Consider the following 18,508-nt stretch of genomic DNA (forward strand, 5'->3'; position numbering starts at 1 on the left):
TGTCCCGAGGCTGGCGGCGAGGGAGTTCCATAAGGTGGAGGTGAAGATTGCTCTGTTGCTCATAACGTACTGTGGTACTCCATGCCTGCTGACCCAGCCTATTAGTGCTCTCGCACAACTCTCTGCTGCTGTACCCTTTGAAGGGGGCCAGGGGTTCCACGGTGTTGACGTGGACGTGGCCTAGTTGTTGCTGTGTTGTCTAGAGCTCCTTTATCCCCGTTTCTGTGTACCTCGTTATTTTTTGTTTGGCATGGGCGGCATTCTCTTGCCCACTTTTTTAGTCTGCTTCAATTCCCCACCAGATGTACACCCAGTTACAAAAGCGGTGTCGCCCCGCCAGGCCTGGCTCGGAGAGATCATGCCCTTCTTCCCCTAAAAGTGGCCCACGTTCAAAACAACCAGTACATAGTTAGAATGGTTCGAATGGGAGGAGGAGGGAAATTACGGTAATCACGCAAAGAAATGCAACATTGAATGAAATATTTATGGACAGAGAGAGAGAGAGAGAGAGAGAGAGCACAAGAGGACCGGTAACAAAAGAAATGCATACAGTGTATGGAGAGAGAGAGAGAGAGAGAGCTTTTATTCCTGTTAAGTTATTAATCTGATGGATATATTTGAGACCTTTTGCTTTAAGAAACATGTTATCGTATATTTTTTTGGAAAATAATTATTATGAAATCTTATCATATCGTATTGTTTTAAATCGTTATCACATTTTCTAAATAAAAATGCTTTAAATATTGTTGGAACTTACTATTCATATTAATATTATTCAGACGAAAATATCCTTTTTCATTATCCTGTAAGCATTCTCTCTCTCTCTCTCTCTCTCTCTCTCTCTCTCTCTCTCTCTCTCTCTCTCTCTCTCATTCTGTCCTCCGTCTTATATTGCCTGCATTCACTATTTAAATAATGGTAGATGTTTGATATGTTATTTGGATGTGGCCAAGGATCACAAAACCGTAAATGGCTACTCTATCAACTTGTTCTAGGCTGTATCTATTTTTGCCCTAGATTACCTGCATAACCAATAATATACGAATCTGGTCACAAAGATGTTACACACCAGGTTTTGTAGCCGTGGGTTGTACGAGTAATCAAAGCATCAATTTTCAAGGGTATTATTTTTTTAATTAATATATGCTAAGAACACCTTACTGGATATCCTAATCTAGTACTACTGGATTTGTATTCATGGCATAACTTGAGTTACCAGTATTTGAGTGTGATGGGCCACTTGGCTCCGCCCCCCACAACCATCCAGGCTACTTATAGAAAGTATTTTAATTTGCTATGTTTTTTATATTATAGTATATTTATTATATTGTTTCCGAAACTCATGGTGAAAATAAATTATGTGAAATGAAATGCAGTAAAATGTGTGCATCCCCCTCACCCAAACCCCACCCTCCGGCTCACACTTGCTCACTCACTCTGCCTTTATTCGTGGCTTCAGCGGCTAACGTCCAACACACCTTGTTGGTATTCCCCCTCCAAGCTATTCATCCCAGCTATTCAAGAAACCCACCACGTTCGATTTCTCCTGTTCATTAGTCTTTTACATAGCCATGTTTTTATTTTTTTTAATGAAAAATTGTAAACATTTGGAAAATATAATGACGTATGAAATACTGTCATCTGAGTATTATTTTACCTTCCAAAAAACATCAATCAGAACAATCTCATAATAACTGTAACACATTGAAATCCTGAACATGAGGAGGTGCAAGGATAGAAGGATATTTATAACAAGGTCGGGGTTGAAGGTGATGGGGGACAGGTAATACTGGGTGACCTTAATTTAAGTCTTAACGGGTTCGCTTATCAACATTTATAAGGTAATGATAGTAATACCTTTACTGATAGCAGTTAATATCAATGATTCTAAGTCGCCATCACGACTGGCACATATAGCGTTATAGGGTTACTGAGATCATCTTTGTATATTTGATTAATGTCTGTAACTATCGTTTACGTTATGGATCCTGGTTTTCACACGAGGTAACGTGCCACACACAGCCATGGACGAGCTGTATAACGCCAGTGGTCTTGACAGTCGTGACTGCTGCCTTTGTGGAGGTTTATTTGATAATTACGATTATCTACACTTGGGTAAGTGTTAGTAGAGGACATTGTGTTTATCTATATGTTTGGAATAACTGTTTTAACATAATGTTGTGCTCTATAATCTTTGTATTATATACTTATCTATGGCAACGTTTGTAGGGATGGCAGGGGCAAACTAAGGCAACTCTGTTGAGCATATACCTCAAAGGCTGCAAACACGACTGTCAAGACCACTGGCGTTATACATCTCGTCCATGGCTGTGTGTGGCACGTTACCTCGTGGGAAAACCAGGATTCATAACGTAAATGATAGTTACAGACATTAATCAAATATACAAAGATGATCTCAGTAACAATATAACGCTATGTGACAGTCGTGATGGCGACTTAGAATCATTGATATTAACTACTATCATTAAAGGTAGTTACTATCATTACCTTATAAATGTTGATAAGTGAACCCGTTAAGACTTAAATTAAAGTCACCCTAGTATTACCTGTCCCCCATCACCTTGTTATAAATATCCTTCTATACCTCCTCCTCTTGTTTGGGATTTCAATGTCTTACAGTTATTATGAGAGTTCTGATGGATGTTTTTTGGAAGGTAAAATAATACTCAGATGACAGTATTTCATACGTCATTATATTTTCCAAATGTTACACTTTTTCATTAAAAAAAATAAAAAACATGGCTATGTAAAAAGCACTAATGAACAGGAGATTATCGAAAGTGGTGTGTTTCTTGAATAGCTTGGACGTTAGCCGCTGAAGACATGAATAAAGGCAGGAGTGAGTGAGCAAGCGTGAGCCGGAGGGTGGGGTTTGGGTGAGGGGGTTGGCTGTGAGAGGTGGGGGGGGGGGGGGGGGGGGGGGGGGGGGGAGATGGTTAGCTAAGACGTGACCGATCTGCCCAGGTCTAAAGACTATCATCAAATAATTTGAGACACTAAATATTATGTTAATAGTATACCGTTTTGCAACACATACATACTTTATACCCCACCATCTTTATATTAATGCTCCAATGCACACATTTCACTGCATTTCATTTCACATAATTTATTTTCACAGAGTTTCGAAAACAATATAATAAATATTCTATAATATAAGAAACATAGCAAATTAAAATACTTTCTATAAGTAGCCTAGATGGTTGTGAGGGATGAAGCCAAGAGGACAATCACTCAAATACTAGTAACTCAAGTTATGCATGAATACAAATCCTGTAGTACTAGATTAGGATATCCAGTAAGGTGTTCTTAGCATAGATTAATTAGTAAAAATAAGATCCTTGCAAATTGATGCTTTGATGACTTATACAACCCACGGCTACAAAACCTGGTGTGAACATCTTTGTGACCAGATTCGTATATTATTGGTAATACAGGTAATCATAGTCCAGTCAGTCTATGGCAACAAGTTGGTAGAGTAGCCATTTACGGTTTTGTGATCCTTGGCCACAGAGAGAGAGAGAGAGAGAGAGAGAGAGGGGGGGGGGGGGGGAGTAAGAAGTCTTCTGAATAATATTCATATGAATAGCAAGTTCCGAACAATATTAAAGGCATTTTTATTTTGAAAATGTGATAACGATTTAAACCAAAACGATGTGATAAGATTTCATAATAATTATTTTCCAAAAAACATATGAAAACATAGTTTCTTAAAGTACAAGGTTTCAAGTATATCATCAGATTAATAACTAAACAGGAATAAAAGCTCTCTCTCTCTCTCTCTCTCTCTCTCTCTCTCTCTCTCTCTATATATTATATATATATATATATATATATATATATATATATATATATATATATATATATATATATATATATATATATATATATATATATTATATATATATATATATATATATATATATATATATATATAAATCAATTGTTGCATTTCTTTGCGTGATTACCGTTTAATTTTCTCTCTCTCGTCTCTCTCTCTCTGTCCAATATATATTTCATTCAATGTTGCATTTCTTGCGTGATTCCGTAAATTTCCCTCCTCCTCCATTCGAACCATTCTAACTATGTACTGGTTATTTGAACGTGGTTCACTTTCAGGGCAGGAAGGGCATGATCTCCGAGCGAGGCTGGTGGGGCGACACCGCTTTTGTAACTGGATGTACCACTCTAGACAGTACAGGTAGTGGATCTGTCTGATTGGTGGGACAGGTTGTGGGGAAGGTTGAAGGCTTTCTTTCTCAATCCTAATGGTGAGTATTGACAAGGGCGTCCGGTACTCGTCTTGCAGGCGAGGACGCCCTCGTCCCGCAGGCAATGGTCGTCTCCATCGTTGATGGATAGGTCACTCCACATAAGTGCCGGGTTCTTCCTCCATAGTCGTACAGGGCCCCACTTCATCCTTTTGATCCAATGCTATTTTAGGATTATATCCTAATCTGGAGGGAGTTTTCGCCTATCACTGATAGGTGACACTGCCATCCTGCTGACCAACTGTCTCCACTTTTGGTGAAGGCATGTATCAACGGTTAGTGGTCCATCTGCATCACGAATAACCATCCTTTTAATCATGTGTCGGAAGTGGCAGATGGCTCTGTGGACTGAAAAAACTCTGTCAAACGTGAAGTACTTTTGTTCTGCTGGTGATAACTTCTTGCTGAAGAATGCCAATAGGCGACAACCATCATCTGCATTTTGCTCTGTTGAGTGAGTGTACGTGTGTGCACTGTGAGTTGCACGTGGGCGTTTGTTTTTGTGTTAATGTGATGTAGTCTAGTAGTAGTCCACGGTAACGGAGTTCTTCAGTTAGTCAGATTCCACTCTTACGATTTATCGTCTAAATTTTTTGAGTCGACAGTAAACGCTCAAAATAGAGCCACTGACGTGGAAAAATTTACCAGAACAAGTAGGTGCTTATATTTGCCGTTATCGAAATTATAGCTTTGTACTATTTTTATTTTTTTTAATCATAACGAAACAGTCACTTGTAACGTAAAGCATTGTGTAAAACCGCCTCAAGTGAACAGCTTAAAGATGCATTGGATTGTTCAACAGTTACTCTAATCTTTTTTTTCATCATTTTATTACAAAAGTTCCTTTTACATTTTTATATGAATCTACATATATTTATATTTTTAAAATATAGTTTAAACTAACAAAATTTATTGAAGCACAGTTATATACAGCAAACATATACATTACATTATGTCATTCATGTTCATATCCATGAAATTTTTACAAAATAATCCTGCACAATTTCCATCAATGTTTTAGTAATTATGAATCTCTGTGATATTATTTTACCAATGAATTTATAGTAATAAAACCTTGCATCTCTGCTCACCCACAATTCAACGATGTAAGGCAGTAATGAGCAAAATAGCAACATTCCTTCCTTTCTTTCTTTTTCATATGTGGAAGATGAAAATACAACAGCTTTAACATCTTGGGAAACCTAACAGAACATACATTACGTAGGGTATTCTTCAACCACAATACAATTTCGTTATTTCCCTTAGAAAAGTATACTGTATGAAGAATTGTCTTCTCTTTACAGTCTTAACAAAAGCTATTATTTACTATAAGCAACTGACTGAGTTTTTTCTTAGAAGGCAAAGCCACATTTACATACCTATATGATATTTCTATCATAAGGGTTCATTAATTTGACATTTTTTATATACTAAGCACTGACCTGGTCTTTTGAATTTGTATATAATTTGGATATAATAACATAAAAAAAAACAAGCCAGGGGGAAAAAACATACACTGAACATTTCATATGACATGAAACTTTTAATCAGGAAAATATTTAGATACTAAGTAGCAACTCTGGGAGATCGTTTTTTTTTTTTTTTTTTTTTTTTTTTTTGTATAAAATATATCCTCACTGAAGGCATAAAGGAATTTCTCCTTAGAGCCAGTCGGACATTTTTCCAGACACCAAAATCAAATTAACCTTTGTAAAGGATTACATCAATTTTCCCAAACAACCAGAATGAAAAAATTAACAGTTTACTTGTTAGGTCCTTGGCATTAGGCGAGACGATACATCGACAGCAGCAACGAAGAATCGGGTAGAAAAAGCATTTATTTTGGTGTGTCCTCTATTGAGTCAAAGCTGGGAGGTTATTCATGACAATGATATTTGTCCGGTACGCTTTTTTGCCTCATTTGATACTGATATAAGTCGCACTTATTTAGGTTTTCGAGGTAGCATTCCACACACACACACACACACACACCAACAGAGAGAGATAGAGAGAGAGAGAGAGAGAGAGAGATGAGAGAGAGGAGAGAGAGAGAGAGAGAGAGAGAGAGAGAAAGTTTGAAGCAATTTTTTTCATTGAAATATAAGTTTATGTATCACGTTCTCCGCTAAGAAATTTTATTGATTTGTTTTTGCGCTTGTGTGTGTAAGCTGAATGCCCATCTGTAGTTCGATTTCATGTGTGAAATTGATTATTGATTCTTACCTATGGATGTAAAACCGATATTTTTTGTATTAATTACAGACTTATCCTTAGGGACCAGCAACTGGGCTCTGAGGCCTGGTGGATTGCTCTCATCACTGGTCCTTGGGGCCCAGCTGCTGATCCAACTAAATTAGTCAGAACTTTTCCTTCTTTCTGCAATTTTTTCATTCTTACTACATCCTTCTCCTTCATGTAATATTTTTTAGTAGCATTTCGGTTTAATTATGTGGAATTTTCCACTTTTGTTAATTTTTACTGCTTAGGTGAGTCTGAGAAGGGATCGTGTTTTGAAGTTATTTGCATTCGAAGCTAATTGTGGGAGTGTGGGTGGTTGAGTCGCCACCTGATTTGGTTTGGACCCAAGAGTAGTGATGGGACCCCTCCCATTGCTATCTTGAGAGCGGAACCATCTCCAAACATTCAGCCCATCGGAATCCAGGGGGGGCTGGTGTTTGGGATGGGACTCCTGGCTTTTGTCCGAAAGCCCACCAATACATTTGGAGTGGGGAGTCGGTCCTCATTAGTTGGAGCAGAACTCCCAGCCTGCGGATAGGCTTATACTGGGCTGTTGCAAGCGTATTGGTGCTCTCCCGTAAGGGTAGGGTATGGGGTGGACCATTGGGAGAAGACTCTCACTTGTGCCATTGGTGGAGAATTTGAATACCTGACTGACCCACGATACCTTCTTGATATAACCAAGCAGTCTACAAATATATTTGAATTTATGGATATTGACCAATGTTTGCCCTCCCCTGGATCTGACGACTTAACGGCACTGGCGACAACTTCAAGCATGGACACGGATATGAGCTTGGCTATCACACGGAACCATGCCCCGCGATGCCAGGGTGCTATTAAAACTAGTGGATTTGATGTGAATAATAGAGTGCTTTATTGCACTAATGTAAGCCTTCCGTTGGACTACGAGAACTTGCATAGTGTTGCAAAACAGTTTGGTAAGATGGAGAGGATTAAAATGCTTCTAGAAAAAGACAAGCAGTCTTTCTCGGCATTACTTAGATTTTCCTCTCCCCAAGAAGCTAGTGAGGCACAACTGAAAATAAATGGCCCACATTCTAAATGACTCTGTTTTAAGCACCAAGGTGTTTTCAGTGAGGAATTTGAACGATGAGCCATTTGATTTTGTTCTTAAGGACGAAGAATGTGGACCAGTAACATATACCAGGACGCTTCCTCCCCCTACATGGTATGTTGCCAGTTATAAGGAGGGAAGGGAAAATTTCATTAAAGCTGCTGAATGTATTGAGAACAAAGTAGGTTCTATTCCTATCGGTAATCTGAAACGATATGGAAAGAACTTACTCATAAAAGCAGGCAATGAGACGCAAGCTGTTTTACTATCAAAGTTTAAACCCCCTAAAAGTGGAAATATTGAGGCTATCACACCGCACAGATTCTTTAACACGCTGAAAGGGGTAGTTTATTCCCGAGACTTGCATGTTTTTAATGAAGAGGAGATTCTCCTTAGGTGCCCTCCTTGTGTATCCCATGTAAAAAAATTAGGAGGGGATGCAGCTATGCTTTTAACCTTCTCCTCCAATTACAACTCTACCTATGCTTCTGTAATAAAGTTGATGAAGAGTTCTAGCAATGAGAGGTCACCAGTAATTGAATCTAACAGTAAGCATCGGAAACCTGTTTCTCCTTGCAATGGAAATAATAATCAGAAACTTAAGTCAGCACGTGTTTTGAAGCCCAATACTAAAAATTTTTCTTCCAAAAGCATGGGCAATTTATCCTCTCAGGCTGATACAAATGTAACGGTTGCAAATTCAGCCCCTAAGCAAAGTTTGGAAATGGCCACAAATAATAATTTCACCAAGAAGCAACCAAAGGAGTGGTCCAAACTAGAGAGATCTAGCTTGGATCCATCAATTATCACAGTCACTAAGAAACCTTATAAAACCACAGCTGCATCCACCAGGAAGCGTATGAGAAAGGCGTCCCCAAATAATGAAACTTTTATCATAAAAACTTCAAATGGGTACAGTGTTCTGGAAGACATCTCTCTGCCAAGGAAGATAGTTCCTAAAGCAGATCCAGTTCAAAGACATGCAAGTTCTCATCAGTCTTGCCACCCCAAGACTAATAGCAGTAGTGATGCACAGAATCACAGTAAAAATCCTGAGCATCAGCCTCGAATTCAGAATTCTGTTTGTCAGCCAAGAACTCTGATGTCTGATAAAAGATGAAAAGGGATCAACAAAACAATCTCTTATTAAGGAGAATTTTTCCTCTCCACCCTAGGATCAGTACTTCCCTTCCAAAGAGTGGGAAGTAGTATATTTTACCACTGTAACATTCAAGTTCGATGTCCTTCAGTGGAACTGAAAGGGTCTCAGAGCCCGGACAGAAGACTTTAAAGTATTAATGCATGAATTTAATCCAGGGATTGTACGCCTGCAGGAGACTATGTTATGTAACTCTCCTTATAATCCTGGACTTGATTATGCTATTTTTAACTTTTCCCCAAATTGGTGATTGTGCCCATGGAGGTGCTGCAATTATTGTTAATAAATCTCTGTGGCACTCCACAATACAATTTAAATACAACTACAGAAGCTGTTGCTTTCTCGGTCATATTAGACAAGAGGATAACAGTTTGTTCAGTTTATAACATCCCACCAGACATCTCTTTTAACATTGGAGATATTCAGTCCTTGATTAACCAACTTTCCATTCCTTTTCTCTTATTTGGAGATTTTAATGCCCACAACCCCCTTTGGGGAAGTGTGTGTTTTGACAGCAAAGGGAAAATAATCGAGGACCTTATTGACACGAATGATGTTGCCCTATATAATAATGGGTCAATGACCTTCCACAGCATTCATAATAATCATCTCTCTGCACTGGACCTTAGTATTTCCTCAACAAATATCCACCTTGATTTGAACTGGTCTGTTAATGAAGGTTTGAATGGAAGTGATCATTACCCGATCCATCTGAAATATGTTGTAAATGCTCCATCTGAAACATTGCCTAAGTGGAAGGTAGAGGATGCTGACTGGGACAAGTTCAGTATAGGAGTCCATCTAGATTGGGAGTTTGAGTCATTTCATTCCCACTTGGATGCCTATGACTACTTCATTGAATCCACTCTGAAGAGTGCTGAGGGCTTGATTCCCAAGACAAAAGGTAAACCTCGTAGACCTGCAGTTCCCTGCTGGAATATGACATGTGGTATTCTGAGGAAAGTCACTAGGAAGTGCTACCGACTATACAAAACCAGTGCGTTTTCAGTCTAAAATTAATCTATAATCGTGCGTTACCTAAGCAGCGGCGCTTTTATAAGAAAGCCAAAAAAGAAAGTTGGCTTTACTATATCAATGGAATCAATTCCAGAAACTCCATTGAGAGTGGTGTGGCGCAAAATCAGGAAACTCAGTGGAAAAATTTTTGCGTCACCATTACCCTCATTAAAAGTCAATAACAGTCTGATCACAAAGCCCACTGAAGTTGCCAATGAGCTTGGAAAACACTTTTCTCAAGTTTCTAGCCCTGACAATTATTCTCTAGAATTTAAAAGAATTCGGAATGCTGAAATGACTGAAATTTGAATTGGGAAAATCTGAACCATACAATCACAAATTTTCCTTAAGAGAATTTCGGGAGGCACTCTCTTCAACTGAATCAACAGCTCCAGGGGGTGATTTAATTTTATATGAAATGCTTAAACACCTCCCAGATGATGCCAAAAAGTATCTACTCAAGATTATAAACAAAATATGGGAAACTGGAATTTTACCCAAGGACTGGAAAATATCCATAATTGTGCCCATAAAAAAGCCTAATAAAGACGCTTCCCAAGCCACCAGCTATAGACCAATAGCTCTTACCAGCTGTGTGTGTAAGCTGATGGAAAAAATATAAAACACCAGATTAGTTTGGCACCTGGAAACCAAAGGACTAATATCTCCATTTCAATTTGGTTTCAGGTAAAATCGTTCCACCCTTGATCCCGTTGCTGAGGCTGACCAAATCAAATCCAGCAAGGATTTGCCAACGATTCAAACTATCAGCATATTTTTTCGACCTTGAGAAAGCATATGACACTACTTGGAGAATTGGCATCATAAAACAATTGCACAAGATGGGCATATGTGGAAGAATAATTAACTTTGTATATTCCTTTTTAACAAAGAGATTTTTTAAGGTTAGAGTGGGCAACACTCTCCCAACCTTTTGTGCAGGAGGGTGTTCCACAAGGAAGTGTTTTAAGTGTAACACTTTTTTCAGTGGCAATAAACGTATAGTCCAACAATATCATCACCTGTTAAATGCTCGCTTTTTGTTGTTGATGACCTTGCAATATACTGCACAGGATATGATGCTTCGTCAGTATGTAAACATCTTTAAAGATCTTTTAATGCTATTACTAAGTGGGCTGATGATAATGGTTTTAAATTCTCCTCCTCTAAAACAGTTTCTGTAAGATTTACTAGGTGTCAGCGTGTGGAAGAGGTTCCCACACTTAGTTTAAAAGGATCCATCATTCTTTATGAAAATGAAGAGAAATTTTTGGGAATTACCATTGACCAGAAATTGACATGGGCCAGCCACATAAAGGCCTTAAAGATTAAGGTTAAACAATATGAATATTTTAAAGGTTGTTTCTGGACTTAGTTGGGGGGCTGATGACTATATGACTCGTTGTGTAGATCCAAGCTAGACTATGGCTGTCAGATTTATTCCTCAGCTTGTAAAATCAGGCTGAAGGAACTGGACATTGTACACAATATGGGACTGAGAATATGCTCAGGGGCTTTTAGAACTTCGCCCGTTGAAAGCATATATGTTGATACTTACTAACTTCCAGTTGATCTGAGAAGGCAAGAAGTAGTATTAAGGTACATGGCTAGAATTAAAAGTGCTCCCAAAAATCCCTCCTTCCAGGTGCTGAGGGAAGCAGACTCACGTGTCTTTTCTGGTATAAGAGCCTCTAGACCATTTCAAGTTAGACTAAATGAAGATATTACGGGTAATCATCTTAAATCCCAGGAAGTCACGGAAGTAAAACATCTAGTGTATCCTCCGTGGCTTATTCCAGAAGCATCTGTGTGCAAAAAAGCATATAACAAAAAAGACCGTCCTGAGGAAGAGATTAGGGGAAAATTCTTGGAGCACGAAATTGTCCATACTAATGTGACAAAAATATATACGGATGGATCAAAATCAGATAGTGGTGTTGTCCTTGGTGATACAGCATATACGGCTAAACTACCTGACTTTGCATCCATATTCACAGCAGAATTAACAGCCATTGTCTCTGCCCTGGATATAGTTTTTCAAAGTAGCGACACTAATTTTGTCATTTACTCGGATTCCAAAAGCACTTTATTAAAAAATTCAATAGATTCCATCCGTTAGTTCAAAAAGTTCAGGAATCGCTCCTCCATTTGTATTATTTGCGTAAATCTGTCTCTTTCTGTTGGGTCCCTTCACATGTGGGGATTTGCGGAAACGAGATGGCAGATAGGGAATCGAAAGCTGCTAGTGTCTCATCAGAAACAGCCTTTTGTAAAGTGCCTCATACAGATCTAAAAGGACCTTTTAGGTCTTATATTTTAAGCAAATGACAAGGCGGAAAATGGACTTCTTCTCATCTTGCCAATAATAGAAAGTACAGAAATATTAGAAATAATATATTGCCGTGGCCCTCGTCTTTCCAGTCTGATAGGCGAACAGAAATAGTTTTAAGCAGACTGAGGATTGGGCACACTAATTTGACCCATCAGTTTATTTTAGAAGGGGGCATCCTCCCAGAGTGTGCTTGCGGTGGTGAGATGCTAACAGTGGAACACATTCTGGTGCTTACCCCAGATATTTTAACCAGAGTAAGAGAGAGAGAGAGAGAGAGAGAGATATCTTAGAGGTAAATCCCTTTGTAATATTTTGGGAGATGAAGCAGATATTTCTGCTCTCATCTCCTTTTTAAAGCCAATAAACAATTTTAATAACATTTAATGATTTCTATCTCACATCATATATATAATATATATATATATAAATTATATATATATATATATATATATATATATATATATATATTGATATATATTATATATATATATATATATATATATATATATATAGAATATATATATATATATATATATATATATATATATATATATATATATATATATTAAGGCATTTTACTTCCTTAATTCATTCATTTGTCATATGGTAATTTATCTGTAACCATTTTCTTCATACACTTTTTAACTCATTTTTAATGTAATTTATTTACTTTCCATTACGGCGCTGAATGGCTTATTTGGCCCCAGTGTCTGGGCTTTTGCCCTAAAACTCATACATCCATCCATCTAAAAATAACTGGAACTTTACATTTTGATAAAAAAAAATCATGAAAACCCCCTGACACCTTTACCCATGATGCAGTAGCTCTAACGATAATTGTTAATAATTGTAATGTTCTCCTCATCCTTTTTTATATTAATGAGATTTGTAGTTTATTGGAGAAGGTTAAGCGACCTCATTAATCTGTAAAAAGATCAAATTTACAAATGACGATCACACCTGACTCAGCAGCCTCTTTAAGGAACACATTCAATGTGATAATAAATGGATCCCCACGAACCATATTTTTTTTCTTTTTATTGCACATAAAACCAAGCCTGTAATTTTTCTTAAGTGAATTTTCTACGGAAGCACATAATAACACCAATGTGGAAAAAGATTATGATGAATAACGAGGAGAATTATTAGATATTGGGAAAAATAATTACCATGAAGATTAATAAGTATCGTTTAGTATATAATTTCAGCAACTTTCCTTCTTCGAAATAAAAATACAGAACATAAAAAACCGCACTTACATATCTCCACATCCATCTGAACACGAATTCGCTTATAAAAAAAATTGTTTTAGAAGCCGAAAACATCCGCAATACGACAATAAAGACTGAATTAAAGTATTTCCAATACTTTCGAGATAGCGGTAATCACAAATCAAATCATTCATACTGCATGATGGCGTACTATATTTGATATTCATTCCATTTCGAGTTTCTCGAGAGGATTGTTGATCTAGGATTAATTTATATTCATAAGACTTGCGAGATGAATTGCATTAGGATGCCAGTGAGTTTCAAGAATGCCTCAGACTGAATAAATGAATGATGATTATCAGAATGTATCATATTCAACAATCGCTAATAATGGTTTCTGATACTGATGAAATTCAGGGAACATTGCGACTTGACATTTCAGGTCATGTAAATTCTTTGGACATTATAATGCTATTGAATATTCCATTCGATCTGTTCAATCCAGCCTCTGATAATATGTCCAACTGTCACATTATACGATAATTTGCAGTTAGTTCATGTATAGGTTTTCTGTCAATAATGACAACATGACCTTCTATATATATATATATATATATATATATATATATATATATATATATATATATATATATATATATATATATATATATATAGTATTATATGTATATATATATATATATATATATATATATATATATATATATATATATATATATATATATATCATCAATCTCTCTCTCCCTCTCTCCTGTTAAGATAGTTGTTTCCACTTCTACACCACCACCCCCTATTGGGGCTGAAATTGGACTTGAAGGCCATTGGGAGTATCTCTTGTTCTCCCAGCGAACTCAAAAACTATGGATTATATGCTAATATCAGTCATTTTTACACATTTTATTTTTTACCCCTTCTCACCGCCCCTGTTATCGGGGCAGAACTTGGACTGAAAAGGACATCAGGAGAATCCACTTTTATCTCGGCAACCTCGAAAACTAACGATTAGACACCAAATATGCGGATATAAATTTTTTTACCTTGGGGGATGCCAGATGTGGATGGGAATATCAATCTTTTAAACTTGTGGATGCGGATGCAGATACGGATATTTGATCAGCCATACCCTCGCGGATGTGGATACTTTTGTAAAAATCTAAAATAGATTAGATAGATTTAATTGTTAAGACTATTTTCAGCCGAGTAATTAAAACTTTGTTAGCACAAAATATTGATGTAGTAATTGAAAGTAGAAACATAAAGTGATATCATGTATGCATGTATATTTTCATATGAACGTTCAAAATAGACAGAGATACACGAACGTTTTAGGTGTCTCGGCTCAAGGTTATTTCTTGCTCATTGCATGATGAGGCTAACAAAAACTTAAAGCCACTCTTCGCCCCTAGAGAGAGAGAAGAGAAGAGTGAGAGCGAGAGAGAGAGCGAGAGTGCCTTTATAATTAAAGCTGCTTTAAATTTCATGAGCTTACTAAAGCAAATATGCCTTAAAACGAAATATGCCTATAGCAAAGCTACTTATAAAGTATATACTGTATGGAATATGTAATTTTGTATCAGTATTCTGTATAATAAAACGAAAAAAAAAAGCCAAATTTAGCACACAAAAATCTACTTTAGCTACGAGCATGAGTACGAACTATTGAACACTGAGCAGGGCGATACCTCATTTCGCATTTTCAAGGATGCGGATGTTGCTCACAGTTACAGTTGTAATGCTTATGCAGATGCGGAATTTTAAGGGTAGGGCTCCACTTTGAGGGGTGCCGATCGTAAAAAAATATTTGCCAAAATACACTAATCAAGACAGGCTAATGCAATTTTCAGGCACTTGATAGCCTAAAACATCTAAAAATTATATTATTTAGGACAATCAAAGAAAACCCCCCCATCAAAAAAAAAAAAAAAAAAAAAAAAATGGGCGGGGTGCGGGGTGGTTTTTTTTTTGATTGTCCTAAATAATATAATTTTTAGATGTTTTAGCTATCAAAGTGATATAATAACTATAAACTCTCAAAAAGGTTTTGTCCCTAAATCGAGATTTGAATTTTTCCTGAATATTTCTTCCTAGCTATAGTCTGATTTTTCGGCGGGCCTTTCGCTGAACTTACAAAGTTGTTGCTCTTTTTTTTTGTTATTACGTGCTTTATTACTGTTCTATTTTGATAATTTTTTTTGTGCATGTTCCAGGTGGATATACCAACATTCTGTCAGACCGAATTTCTATTCAAGACTGTAGTTTCTCACCCAATCACCAAATAACCTTCAGTACGAGGGGCCCGGAAATTTCCGTTATTTCAAATTTTTTTTCATAAAATCATTAATTTTCCCTGTAGGATGATAAAACTCACAGGGAATATGCATTATTATAGTGCAATAATGCCTGAAAATTTCATTAGCCTGTCTTGATTAGTGTATTTTTGGCAAATATTTTTTTTACGATCGCACCCCCCAAAGTGGAGCCTATAAGAAAAAATGTGGATAATCAGTAAATTCAGATGCAAATATCGATGAACATCTTCATGATATATATACATAAATATATCGGTATATATGGTTATGTTGTGTGGTATATATATATATATATATATATATATATATATATATATAGATATATATAGTATATATATATATATTATATATATATATTATATATATATATATATATATATATATATATATATATATATATATATAAATAAACAAAAAAAGATATATGCGACGAAGGAAAAAAAACTACGAAGGAGGATCTGCGAGACCTTTCGACGTTAAAACGTCCATTTACTGAGCAGAAACTGACATAAATGCGGCAAAAAGACAATACAAGAAGATTCGTATAAACTGGACAGATAGGGATTATAAAGAGGATTAGTATCTAGAATCCGACACACCTGGAAGATGAGAAAACCTTCCCAAACAAGCATAAACAATGGGTGCAATTAAAGGTTTAAGATAATCATCTCAGATACAAGGACAAGACAATTAAAGGATTATAGGTGACAGCTATTCAGAACTTGGTAAACAAAACCATATTCACAATACATGTCAGATATACATTACAACAAAGATAACTCTAAGGCAACTGATTTGATTTTTATTTATGTCAGTAATTATATCTTTGAGGTCATTCTTAAACATGTTACAAATACAAGGGTCTAAATGAAAAAGGCCACGACTAACATTGAAATTACAGTGAAAAGTAAGTTGTATTAAAGCACATTCTAAAAGATTTCGTGATAAGACAATTACTGAACAACCAACCCAATTTATTCGGTGGGTGTTTTGTCACTTAAATGAATGAATATTGCATTAGATGTTTGCCCAGTTTTACAGAAATATTTATGCTGGCTTAGCCTTACTCTAGGCCTTTGCTAGACTGTCCAAGATAAAATGAGGGACAATCCATACATGGAATTTTATATATTATGTTGTTGCTTTCTCTGGGACCTTTTTTACTAACATTCCTTCTTTTAGTGTGTTATTATAGGAAAAAACAAGGTTGACATTGAAAGCTTTTAACAATAATTTAATGGTTTTCAAATCCGTTAAAATAAGGCAAACTGAGAATGTTCTTAGAATTTTCTTTCTGCGTGTTACTTACACTATAAAACTTTTTGTGGGCTTTATTATAACAAATATCTAATATATGTGAAGGATAGCATAAATCTTTCCCTATTTTTCTTATGTATTCAATTTCTTGATCCAAATATTGTGGAATGACAATGCGCAATGACTCGTAAAAACATAGAGGAAAAAAATTTATATTTTTATGTTAAGATGGTGGCCTGCGAAGAAATGAACATAAGTTAAGTTGTTGGTCGGTTTCCTATAGATACTGAATTTACATTGAAATGGTTCTCTATGTATCAAAACATCTAAGAAAGGGAGGTAATTGTCTTTTTCTAATTCTAGAGTAAACTTAATCGATGGTACCTGGTTCCTAACTTTCGTGATTCAGTTTATACATATATATATTATATATATATATATATATATATATATATATATATATATATATATATATATATATGTGTGTGTGTGTGTGTGTGTGTGTGTATATATACACATACACGTTCGTGCACGGGCACATACTTAGTATATATAACAGACATTGGATATGACTTAAAAGAAAAAATACATTACTTTTGTAAACACTGAAGCCGGAATAGATGTTTTTATGATATCTCTAAAAACAAAAAACAACGATTATTCCCTCTTAATATAAAAATGTTCCCTTTCTCTACAGGGTTATTCATGCCATTTTAAAGATATGCTGTCGTTACTTGTCTGCTATTTCTATAAAAATTCATGCAACATTTCGGTGCTACATAGGTAATAAAAAATATACATGTAAAGAGAGTTCATTTATATATTTATGTGTCCGCACTCATTCATATTTGTACCATGTGCACCATTTTATAACTTTTTAAAAATAATTCTTGTTGGGTTATGTTAGAATTCAGATATGAACAATTTACGCCAACACACGCGCACACATACTACACATTACTCTTAGGAGTAGGGTGGATTATTTAACCATTGAAATATATATATTCTTTTACTGTACTTAATTATAATTATTTCCGCTTTGCAAATGAAAAGTGAAGAAATTTACAGATAAAAAAGAGAAAGGGAAATATAAATACTAAATTTATTTATTGAATTGCTTATATTTCTTATCGAAGAAAAGATAATTTACATTCACGTTAGACTAAACTGAGATAAGTTGGTTTAGTTTCTTTGTGGTTGGGGCCTTTATAGCTGTTACTAGGAAGTCAACAGAGTGGTCTTAGTTTCTATCAGCAGACACATTTTAGAATGTTATAATATACATTTTCATTCTGCTTGACTTTTTAAAACGTGTACGATTGGAAGTGCATTAATAGTTCTCAAAGATTTCAGCTGAAGTGTGATACTCACAGTGTTTTCAAGATTAAGTTACTAATACATTCTTGATAGACATTCTGATGTAGTTGTGGAAAATTTGTTTAAAATAACTTGAGAACATAATTGGAAAAGCAAAATCATTCAAATCAGAAGCTTTTGCAGATATTTTTGCAAAATCAGAAGCTTTTGCAGATATTTTTGCAAAATCAGAAGCTTATGCAGATATTTTTGCAAAATCAGAAGCTTTTGCAGATATTTC

The sequence above is a fragment of the Macrobrachium nipponense genome, chromosome 8 (genome assembly GCF_015104395.2).
Source record: "Macrobrachium nipponense isolate FS-2020 chromosome 8, ASM1510439v2, whole genome shotgun sequence".
Taxonomy (NCBI): Eukaryota; Metazoa; Arthropoda; class Malacostraca; order Decapoda; family Palaemonidae; genus Macrobrachium; species Macrobrachium nipponense.